Source organism: Cotesia glomerata, linkage group LG10 (genome assembly GCF_020080835.1).
Source record: "Cotesia glomerata isolate CgM1 linkage group LG10, MPM_Cglom_v2.3, whole genome shotgun sequence".
Taxonomy (NCBI): Eukaryota; Metazoa; Arthropoda; class Insecta; order Hymenoptera; family Braconidae; genus Cotesia; species Cotesia glomerata.
Window position 1 is genome coordinate 14,515,724 of NC_058167.1, and position 13,256 is coordinate 14,528,979.

The following is a 13,256-nucleotide window of genomic DNA, read 5'->3' on the forward strand; positions in this document are numbered from 1 at the left end:
TATCACGGGATTCGCATTCCGCTGGTAGATTGTAGAAATTTGCTGTTGAATGAGACTAATTTTCGAGAAAATTCCGACATCCAATGAGTCATTCTCATTAATTTAGTCTACGAGAATTCATTTGTCAGTTTGCGTTCTTGTTATCCGATCGTTATATTATTTAATAGAATATATACGTATATAGATGAAGGAAAAGAGAGGAATTAAGGAAGAAGAGGGAAAAAAGAGGCCAAGGATGAGAGATACAAGAGTTTAAGGTATTTACCAGCACCACGGTTATGACATTCTTTTAAAAAAGAATTTTCTCTTCACGTTATGCTATTGAATTCTTATTGAAAAATCAATTTTTCTTTATTTCGATGGAATACATAATTAATAAAAATTTTTTGAAACTGCATATTTAAAATTTATTTTATTAAAGAAAAAGACTGTTTTACGAATTTAAAATTTATTATATAATAATCATTTTGGGTTCAATTTTAACGTTTATCTTGAATCAAACATTCAAAATTTTTTCTCTTGAATCAATTTAATTATTTTATCAAAGTATGATTTTAAAATTGAACCACTCAAGGTGAATTTTTAAACCGAAATTTTTTTCTGTAAAATTTCTCAAACTAAGAAAACAAATTTTAGACCGAGAAAATGTTTAAAGCCAACCAATTCTCTTTAAAATAATTCTCTTTGATAAAAAGTTGTTCTTCTGAATCAAATAATTTTTAAGCGTAAGTTTGAGGTCGGAAAATAAAGCAATTATTGAAGAATGTAAACAAATAAATGAGAGAAAAGCAACAATAAATCAATTTAATGGGTTCCTATGAAAAAGATAAATTTATTGATAATAGCAACATGATAAGGCTTTTTGTTGAAACAATATGAAGAGTAATGCAATTATTTCAATAATGCTCGAGACAAAGGGGTTGCAAAAACGAAAAATCTAATAAAATTCCTCCATTTAACCCGGATACGCCGAGAGTACGAGCATGAGAACGATGGGAAGAAAAGAGATGATATCCATCGGGATATAAAACGCAGTCGGAGTATGCTAGAGTATATACGTATATACGTATGTATATAAATGAGTGTGGGTGTGTAAGTGTGTGTATGCCTCAACTTTTCTCTCAACGTCATCTAGTTACCGGGTTCTCTCTCCTCCAGGGAGAGTCACCTCTTTCCCATCAAATTTATCGCGTTACCAACTTTTAATTGTCCATTAGAGAGTCGCTAATTAGCTGCTAGGACACGTCATTGAGTTGACAACTCGAAAAATAACAAAATTATAATTTAAATCCTAATTTGTCCAATGAGAGCTAAGGACTAGTATTAAATATTTTAGTAAAAAAGTTTGATTTTTAAAACTAATTTAGGGGAGGGGGATTAAAAGGTAGTTTGGATCAGAAAAAGCGCCAATTTAATAAATAATTTTTTAGACAAATAAATAAATTTTTACGTCAAAAAATTATTAAATAAAATCATATCACATTTTTTATGAGTTATTTTATTTAATTATTAATTTTTAATTTATAATTAATTTTTTTATGCGATATTATATAAAAAAAAATGATTGAATAAATTAATTTGTTTAATTATTTATTTGATATAAAAAAATTAACCGATAGTAAAAAATTTTGTTAAACATTTGATATAAAAATATTTTGATGTAAAATTTTTTTCTCTGAATATTTATCTAAAATTATAAAAAAATTTATTTTACTATTAATAATAAATAAAAATATCTGTTTTAATGTGAATAACATTAATACATTTATTAGGAAATTCAGAATACGACAATTGATAGAGTTTCATGAATAAAAAACTATTTAACAAACAGAAATGATAATATATAATGCTTTTCACAGTAGACTAAATCTATTATTGGTATGAATTAAATATAAATATGTTCCCATCACAGCAAATTCTCGTTTACCACGAACAATGGGCCACTCTTCATCTCTTATGTTATTGTATAAATATCACAATAAATTAGATTAATTTTCAATTTTTAATTTATTGATGTCCGCCAGCTGGACAGCAAATAATCCATTTATATTATTGTAGTACAGTAAGAATAAAAATAAATGAATAATAGAAACAGAATGGATGATAACATTATTGTTCTGAGGTAACAAGTGGTATAAAAACTTTACTAATATAAAGTTGCTCTATCACTGTCTTACACTCGATCTCTGCGTAAAACTAAGTAGCTTTTAAGATTAATTTCATTCTTGTGGGTAAGGACGACCTGAGCTTCAAAACGCGATGTATTTTCTTCCTTCTCTTACAATGTATATATATATATATATATATGCTTGAGTGTAGGGTGAATATTTTACGAGGGAGTTATAATCTACAAGGCAACCATCTTAATAAAAGTTAAACTTTTGAAATAAATTTAAATTAACAGATCTTTAGATATTTATCTTAATAATTGTTTAAACTAAATGTTAAAGTGTCATTTTATATTCTACGTGTACATTATTCTGCACTGCTTTTTACTTTTTTATGAGTTATGAAAATAAATGGTACAAATGAAAATTGAGTTCTGGATTTTCTAATGACTAAAATAAATGAGTTTATTTAGTGATTAATAAATTCATTAGTTTGAAAATAATTTATACAGTTGTTAAAAATAAATAAATATTTTCTAACATTTGAAAAATATTTTTTTGGAGTAAAAATACATTTTTTGAGTTACTAAATTGTATTAAATAAACGATTAATTAACTATTAATAAATATTTGTTAATTTTTCTCATGTTAAAACCTCATTTATTAACAATTAATAACTCTTCTTTAAAAAAATTATACATCTTGCTTAATAAAATTAAAATTGGATATTTTAATTACAAATTCGGAAAAATTGCAAATTGTTAATAATTATTAAAAATTTTATACAAAATTTTTTATGCAAAATTTCTTATTTTACTAAAGAATTTATTTTAATGTGAATATTGAATTAATTTATATTAATAAAAAAATTTTCCCATGTAAAACTGGTGAAAATTCCTATTATTTTTTTCCGTGTAGTTTAAAATTTTTTTCTTGAATTTTTATTAATAAATTCTTGACAATTAATAGAAAAAATGACGTACGGAAAAATTAGTTACTTTTCCGCTTCCACAAAAAAATATCGGGCTCTTGATACCCTTACTTATAACAAACAAAGAGACAAACTCCGTAGTTTATGTCGCAATTTCAATGATATTGGACTAATGAAAAGAAACGAGAGTTTAAGAAAAAAGTTAAATGAAATAAAAGGATTTAGAACTGAGAGAAAAATAATAGTATAAAGTTTAAAAAGAGATTAACAATCGAAAATCCATAGCCATTTATTCACGAATCACTTAGCAGTATTTTCCGTAACGATTTTCATCCTTAACTTTTCTCATTAATCCTCTCCGCGCTGTCCGTTTTTCTCTTTTTCTCCCACTGATACAAACTCTTATTTACTTGCTCATGTCCAATAGCAATACACGTTTCACGTAAACGTCAATAATGTACAATATAAAAATAATTACATATTTAAATGCGCAATTATTTGCGATAAATATGATAATAATCCATCATACTTAGAATTAAAAAATTACTTAGGTCTCAATTATCCTTTTAAGCAGACAATTAAAATGAAAAGCATTAGCGTTAAAACTAATGGGTAGCATTAAATACCGTAACATTAAATTAAGTATAAATTTATATATACGTGAATGGTACGTGCAGCACTGGGTAAGGGTAATCCGAACATACAAAGCAATTATTTTAAAAATTTACTTTTTATAGTATTTTATTTTATTCGTAAAAAGAGTGTCGAGGACCGTTAAACGTAAGAATACAACTGAGTTGCGCAATTTCATTAAAAGTTAATGAAAATTCTCTTGGTTTAAATTAAAATTGTTTCTTTCTACTCTCATTATATAATAAACATTTCTATGGTCGATCTGCCGAAACTTTTATCTTCGTTCTTTTATTTCAGTCATTTTTATTTGGCTTTTTGTTTATTTACATTTATTCATTGTATACTGTAAGCGCGGTGGGTGTTTAATGTGCTTGTGTAAGGATTTGTCTGTAAATATACTTTTTTTTCTATTCATAAAATTTATAATTCTCCAACTCAACATCCACATTTCCAGTGCAACGAACCTTACAATTAAAATGGCCAATTGGAGTGCAAGTAATAAATCGTGCGTGCGAATGTCATGATAACACGGAACACGAGAAAGCAAAAGAAAATTTTAATTGTTTTTATTTTTAAATTATAGAAATAAAAGTAAAGATTGAAAAATAATAATAATTTTCCGTAAAAAATTTTCATACATGGCCTGATAGAGCCATTTATTACTCGCTCATATTATAAAAAGAATTATATTTAAAAATTAAAATAATTTTTTATTTTTTCTATGAATGTGCGCGTCAATTAATATGTTGTATAAAAAAATATTTATTTAAGTAATTAACAAATATAAAAACCAATGTAAGAGAATTTCTTTAAAATAATATTTATTTAAAAATTTAACTCTCTTCTAAGGAGAAGATTTAACGATTGTGCGCCATCTGTTGGAAATTTTTAACACCACTCTTTGTCGAAAAATTATATATGGACATTTATAACCATATCAAGCCACATATAATTATATATGTCCATTAATGGTCAAATCCGAAAATTTTTTACTGATAATAATAATATACATTATTAAGAGAATAAGCAAAATGTTGTGGTCAGTGTATTTATATGATAAAATGGGTTTTTATGGTTAAATTTGGTATCGTTCGAAAAGTCTTGACCTGGAGTTGTGCCTTTCCAAGGTTTCATATCATTCTCACCAATAGTCAATTTATGATGATAAGTATTTAGGCTGCATTCGAAAATACTACATCTCTAGATACATAATTAAGAAATGACCCTGTATCTTGTGAACTATTGACATTTTTAAAGTTATAAGCTCATCCCGATGTTACACTCATCAAGAGCTTTCATTTGAGTACCCACATCAATTTTTCATATATATATATATATTATATATATGTATATATGCAAAATATATCAAAATGCATGTGGGTACTCAAATGAAAGCTCTTGATGAGTGTAACATCGGGATGAGCTTATATCTTTAAAAATGTCAATAGTTAAAAATTAAAAAAGTACAGTGCAATTTAACAAAATTCATTATTGCTGTTATTTAATAAATGAAAAAGCTCAAAATTAAACGCCGTGTTACCAGATTTTTAAATTCAACAAATTTAAAAATTCAAAAACTCTTTAAAAAATAAAAAAGTTACGACTCTGTAATATCAAAAGAAAAAAATATAGTTAAAAAATTCTATATAGACTCATGAAAGGTGAGCTTTAGTTTATATTCTTTCAATTTATTCGGGAGTGTTCCTGCCACTGAAGAGAAGCTAGTTCATGTTTGATAAATATTTTGACACTGAATGCATAAAGGCCGCAAAAATTAACATTTTTATTGTCGGTGGTCTTTGATCCGAGAAACGTCAGACTAGAACAGAACAAAGCTACCTATATACACCTAACTATAATATCTTTAAAAATATTTTGACGTTGAAACTTTCGAGACCGACTAATTTTATTATTTTGTATTTATTTATACTGATAGTCAAAACTTTTAGTGGAGAATTTAATTAGCGCTTACTTAGCTTTTGCACAAAGCTTTTAAAGATATTTATACTAATAAGTGAAAATTACTACCGACGATAAATCTATGGAAAAAGTGCATGATTTATTTTTAATTATTTTAAGTAGGAAAAACATTGTTCTATACTGTACTAATAAACCGTAACTAATTTTGGTATTTTGCATTTACAGAGAAGACTATTTACCGGTTCAGTAGTGTGTGAGCTATTCTCACGTGCCGACACTTGGGGAAAACTTTTGGCTCATTACTTAAGTAGCGCGAAAGCACCAACAATTTACGAGAGCCCATAGATACACTACACACCGTGTTCACTTGGTAGTTCTCGATCTTCCCGGGATTACACGCTATCGCTATACAATGAAATGCTTCTCGTTAGAACCCATTGAACAAAAAAAACAAAAAATTAATAAATTGTCTAGATGAAAAAGAACTGGGTATATATGCACACACTTCATTACACCGTGAGCTTTTTTCTATTTACTTTCAGTAAAAACGTGTAAGTGCTGTCTTTGAGTTAATGTTTAAGTGGAGCAGTATTTAAGGGATAAAAAAGCTCTTTAACTGCACCAGAAAAGATCGTGTTGATGCTTATGAGATTTATTTATTGAGAATAATAAAATACTATTACTGTGAAATCTACTGAAAACTAAAAAACTGTCTGTCTAAAAAATCGTTTATTCGCTTGGTTTGAACTTTAAATTCTCTTTAAAAAAAAACAGGCCATAGAAGTCGTACTAAAAAACGTAATAATTTTCATCCGAAAAAATTGGACGTTGATAACTCGTCGATGGAAAAAATAATTGCAGTTACAATACCTTTTGCGTTAGTCCATGCGTTCTGGCATCCATTCTTCGAGAATCAACGACCAAACGCGAAAAATTAACACAGAAATATCGATTATAAGCTTTGATTTTTTTATACAGAAAATAATTGGATTAAAAAAATTACTAGTTTATTCAAAAGCAATATTTTTGATACAAGAATAAAATTGTTTAGAAGAAAGTGATAAAAAAAATTTGATTTAAGAAAAGAAATCTTCAATAAAACAGAATAAGGTAAAAGACTCAGTTATTGACACTTGCAATTTTATTTTAATTAAAAAAAACAAATCAACTCTAATAAATTAATGAATATAATTTTTGAATTATAAATTTTAAGATAATTGGTTTTTTGAGAACAATTTATTTTTTTAATTAGAATAAAATTGCAAGTGTTAAACAACTAGGCCAGTTCAATAATTGGGTCTTTTACCTCATTTTGAAACAAGAGTGAAATTTTGAAAAGAATTATTCCAATAAGTCATAATTAAATGTTTATCATTGTTTACCGACTTATTAACTTGTTTTGCCTTAACATGCAATATTTTTCATTTAAAAAAATTGATGATGAATGTGTAAAAAAGTCATTAGCCATGTGATCGCCGTAACTCAAGTTTTTAAGTGAAAAATGAAGATTTATCGGGTTGGAAAAAACGGCTTGATTTATAATAGTGACATTAGTTGATATAATTTAAATATATGAAGGAAGGTTATTGTTTATTTAGTTCTCAAAATAAATCGCAGTGGGCATAAATTTAAACAGGTCATCGACTTGAGGCATCCATAAATATATATACATAGAGTGGACATTGCAGGTTGCACCGGGTGAGTATATATGGGCGAGTCGTTGTCGAGGTTGGAGAATCGACGGAAGGCATGAGGCCAGCAATTTCACCGGGCGTTTGGTTCCCGATACAAACGGCCATTATTCCGTCGCGTGACGACGCTTACACTCGACCGTATAATGACAATTCGGTTCACATGGCCGCGCCAAAGCAATGCACAACTTCCTCACACCCTCATCCTCATACTTGTTCTCGTTCCCGTATTACTTTGCTGCTCCTGCTCGACACTCACTCAACCTTGTATTGGTCTCAGACTCACTAGCGTATTGAGGTATACGCTATTATTTACTGTACACTATGTACACATACCTCTTGCCTCATCTTTTTAACATTCTGTACTTTACCCGTTAGCATTAGCCACGATATTCAAACGATGTACCGTCACCTACCTTACATTTCATTTCATTATGTTACATTTACCGGAGAAATCGATTGCTACCGGAATTCCTTTTCATTATTCTTTACTCAAACACACACACTAAAAAGGAGTATTGTAAAAAAATATTTATTACCTTTCATGTTACGGTGACATTCAAAGGAAATTTTTTTTTTAAGAATTGTAAATGTTTTTAAATTATTATTATTATAATTTAATTATTTTTGTTATTACTTTTATTTCGATGTGTATTCTCATTTCCATTTTATCGCGGTGTGCAAAAAATAATAATAATAACTAGCAACCTTGCACTATGTGACTGCTGTGACTTATGAACTATAAGTGAATAAAATTTTGCTTTAGTAAATAATGACTTTTGTTAAATTGCATTGTACTTTTTTAACTATTGACGTTTTTAAAGATATAAGCTCATCCCGATGTTACATTCATCAAGAGCTTTCATTTGAGTACCCACATGCATTTTTGATATATTTTTCATATATACATATATATAAATATATAAAATATATGAAAAATTGATGTAGGTACTCAAATGAAAGGTCTTGACGAGTGTAATGTCGGGGTGAGCTTATATCTTTAAAAATGTCAATAATTCACAAGATGTAAGGTCATTTTTTAATTATTGACATTTTTAAAGATATAAGCTCATCCCGATGTTACAGTCATCAAGAGCTTTCATTTGAGTACCCACATGCATTTTTTATATATTGTTCATATATACATATATATAATATATATAAATATATAAAATATATGAAAAATTGATGTAGGTACTCAAATGAAAGGTCTTGACGAGTGTAATGTCGGGGTGAGCTTATATCTCTAAAAATGTCAATAATTCACAAGATATAAGGTCATTTTTTAATTATTGACATTTTTAAAGATATAAGCTCATCCCGATGTTACACTCATCAAGAGCTTTCATTTGAGTACCCACATGCATTTTTTATATATTGTTCATATATACATATATATAATATATATAAATATATGAAAAATTGATGTGGGTACTCAAATGAAAGGTCATGATGAGTGTAACATCGGGATGAGCTTATATCTTTAAAAATATCAATATTTCACAAGATAAAAGGTCATTTCTTAATTATGTATCTAGAGATAGAGCATTTTCGAATGAAGCCTAAATACTTATCACCATAAATTGACTATTGGTGAGAATGATATGAAACCATGAAAAGGCACAACTCCAGGTCAAGATTTTTCGAACGATACCAAATTTAACCATAAAAACCCATTTTATCATATAAATACATCTTCGACAAAATTTTCTTTATTCTATTGATTGTAAAGATTAGTTATTATAAGAATGATTATTGTTTAAATAAATAGTTAGTAAAATAATAATGTAAATTTCTTGAATAAATCTTAAGAATTATTACTACATTAATTGTCGACTAAGCTGTCGCAAGTATGCGATAGCAATCCTAGACACGCTCGAAGTGCCTCTAGATTATCAAGGTGTCAATATTTGTAACGGCACGTCAATAATCCAGCCTTCAGAATGGTATGCCAATAATTGGGGCACGCGTTTAATCTTTTAATTTCCATACATACGTTTACCATAAATCAACAAGCGGCAACCTTAGCGAGAATAACCCGGAGCAAAACCCGGAGACCGCTGAAAATACCCTTTAAATTTCATGTCTGGTATATTAATTATACATTTAAATATAATTTCGTTAAAAATGCACCGCATAATAATTAACGGGATGTTTTTAGAAAACAATGAAGGCAAGCTATCGTTATGCAAATAAATAATAAATATAAATATAAATACTCATTTCCATCCCGATGAAAGCTATTAAAAATTTATCAGATTTTTAATTCCATTTTTATTATATAATTTTATTTATACGCTATAAAGATAAAGATGTTTGATAATTTAATTATTTTAGGGTGACAAAATTTTAAAAATACTTTTTTATCAATAAAAATTTATTGATAAATTTATATTTTATATTTTTTAAATAAAATCCACAAAAAAATATTTAAAAATGATTTTTAATTTCAGAGTCAAAAAGTTTACATTCCTTATATTTTATATAATTTAATACAATAATAAAATTGAAATAAAAAAATTTATAGTTGGCTTTTTATAGTTATTTTCTTCATCCACTGCCATTGACTCACGCTCTCCGTTCATTAATAAGTCTGAAAAGATAAAAAAAATTTTTTTTTATTTTTAAATTAATTAACACACTCAAGTGCCAACTTTTTAAATTGGAAGTTGGCTACTGCGTGTTCTTTACCCACACCTACGCTCTATATAATATATATATATATATAGATAGAATGGAAGTGAATGAGTAAATAAAAGAGAGAATGCACCTCGCGATTTAATTTAGCTGAAAAGAAGACTGAGTAGTGGGATTTTTCGAGAGTTGGGGGTGGTGATAGAACAAGAGCTAGCGGTTTTACATTCTAACACCTACACTAGCCCAACATACTCCAGACTACATTGTTAAACATATATAATACTGATGTAATACATAATACACGTTGTACAAGTAGTTGTAGTGGTTCGAGGACCATGAGGGAGAACAGGAAAGCGGGAGGGGATCGAGAAGCGGTGGCGGTCCCAGTAGTAGTAGTCGGTGTATAGTCAGGCAGACCGGTAGCCCATACCAACAACTGTAGTATGAAACGCATCATTACCCTCTGCAAGGTCTAACGAACCGTGAGACGTTGGTGGTTGCCTTCTAGCTCAACATCAACGACCACCTGAGTCGCTCTGCTACGACTGGGAAATACCAAACTCGAGGATAATTTTTATACTTTTGTTTTTACAGGGATTTTTTTTTTTTTTTATTCTTTAGTTTCCTTTTGATAAATGGCTAAATTTAATTATTAAGAGATCATACAAGGTTAGAATTGGAGAAAAAATATTTTTTTTGTTTTCTTAATGGATAAATATTTAAGGATGTGCGTAGGAAATTTAATGTTGATTGGATAAGTATTTTTAAAGCCCCCATGAAAAAAAAATATATGTCGAAATACATAAAAAATATATTTTAAATATATTAAAAATCTAAAAAAAATATATAAATATCTATACTTTTGGCCGATTTTCATATATATTTTATATATTTCAAATATATTTTAGATATATTCAAAATATATTTTTAGCTATGTATTTTTTATGTGTTTTAAGATATATTTTGAATATATCTAAAATATATTTAAAATATATATGAAAATCGGCCAAAAGTTAGTTATTAAAAATATATTTACTGTACATATTTTATATATATTTATAGATTTTTAATATATTTTTTTTATATTTTTTTTTCATGGGGGAATTGTGTACGGAAAAATATGTCCTGTTAATATTATAGAAAAATCTGTTAAATTTACAATTTTAGAAGTGTTACTTTTACATTAGAAAATTCGTATATTTTTCATTAGAAAAATTCATTAGAAAAAATTGTATAAAATTATATATGACCAAAACTCTCATATAATTTTATATAAACATTCAAATATAATTCCATAAATTTTTTTTTCCCAGATTAATTATTTTTACAGATAAATTCCAGTTTTTTTTGTTAATACGAGATAAAATGGCCATTTAATCTTTACATGACAAGAAAAAATGATAAAAAACCTTTTTTTTCGTCCTTCTCAACGCGTATAATCCCGCAAAAAATAATTGTTATTTTTAGTAATAAAAAGAGTAAAGATAATAAAAAACAAAAACTTACCAAAAATTTCAATGAACATGAATCTGACTCCTTGAAGAACAAGGATTACAAACAAGCGCAAGAACCAGTGTTCCGCAAATGATAATAGCAATTACGAGGGCGATAAGATACCAAGTGTTAAACGGACCGGATTTGGATGTCGTGATTTTTTTAGCGCCAGATAAATCAGTCAGTTCATACTCAGCTAAACCGAACCGTTTAGCCTTGGCGATAATGTACCTCAGGCGCCGTGACGCTTTTTCACACGACATCGTCTTCTGTGAATTTATTCTCCTTCTTTATATGGACTCGCCTCCAGCCAGCTGCTTTTTTACGATTTTTCAGTCGGACAATCAAATTTATCATCCTCGAGATGATAACTCACTGGCTATCGATCCTTTTCACCGGGAATCTTTGACATTTTGATTTATTCAGCAACCCAATATTTATTGAGCTACAACATAATCTTTTTTATTTTATTTACTTTAAATGTTTTCAGCTGATGAATAAATACAGTGTGTGTTTTTTTTGACTGATAATATTGAATGTGTTTCATGAACTCGCTAATCCTCATGTTTAATCCTTCATAAATTTTCAACGTCAATGTTTTTTTTTGTTCAATTGATTGAATTAAATAAATTTATTGCAATGGAAACTTTAAAAATGTTCCAAGTTGGAAAATTTAAAAAATTGAATTAAAATTATAAAATAAAAAATTTATTATTTATTTATTATTAAATTTTTGTTTCAAATAAATTTCAAAGAAAAACTTGTAGCAAAAAAATTTTTATCATAAAAAAAGTCAGTAAAAAATGATTTACAATTGCAAAACTGAGTAATTATTCATATATTTTATTCCGTAAGCAAAAATGTTAAAATATGTAATAATGATGACAAATTACTTTTATAATATGAATATACTTATTTTGTGCTCAACTCTGGTTAATTCCTAAATGAATATTTATAGCGACACGCGACTTTTTTTTATTATTTTCATTTACTCTGTTTTATCTTCCCTTTATTTATATATTTTTTTGTAATTGTGTTTTTGGAATACGTAATAAAGTTAATTCTCACCAAAGATCAACCGCAATCACCGAGGGACGGTTTATAAATAATTCATTAAGCTTCTCTGGAGCACGAAAATTCACAAAATGCCGGTGGGTGTCAAACTTCACAGTACAAATAAGCTTTACTAATTGCCTTTTTCATTTATTATTTCATTATTGTTCATTATACTATTTATCGTTAATTATATTTTAACGCATCATATTAATCTACCTCTTTTCATAATTTATTAAATTTAATAGTTGGATATTTGAGAGTTATATTGTTCGATTAATATATATTTATATTCCGCCACTAGATTTTTTAATTGATTAATATTTTATCTTTTTTTATTTAAGTGCAAAAATTATTTAAAACATAAATGTGATATACAAGACCACGTGGTTAGTGGCTCTTATGGTATCGCAACAAGCCGCATGTTCGGACTGATGTCGCGACGCTTACTGAATCGTTGGTTTTAAGCTAAGAAATTTTAGGTATACGCGCGCTTACTCTTTGCGTTTGCGCGGTGGAATTAAAGTACATATGTTGATCACGTTTGGATTTTATAACTATGTATACATGATATACAATAGAAATTTCTTATGAAAAAGATCTATAATGGAAAAAAAAAATTAATAACTATTTAACCCTTCGTTACTCGCGTCTTTTTTAGTTTCTCGCTCGCACTATAGTGAGTCTCTATAGGTTGAGTAGTTGTTAGGCGGCGATTTGCTCATAGCGCGAGTAACGGAGGGTTAAATAATAATAACTAGCAACCTTGCAGTCACTATGTGACTGCCG

General features: G+C 27.9%; 1 long non-coding RNA gene across 1 annotated transcript; it reads right to left on the reverse strand.

The window, feature by feature from the left end:
* Nucleotides 1-9,729: 9,729 nt before the first annotated feature.
* On the reverse strand, nt 9,730-12,935 carry LOC123272539. The gene is made up of 3 exons (XR_006511092.1): nt 12,483-12,935; nt 11,427-11,859; nt 9,730-9,876 (listed from the first exon to the last, which is right to left on the reverse strand). It is a non-coding gene; the product is annotated as an uncharacterized LOC123272539 (long non-coding RNA).
* Nucleotides 12,936-13,256: the final 321 nt, after the last annotated feature.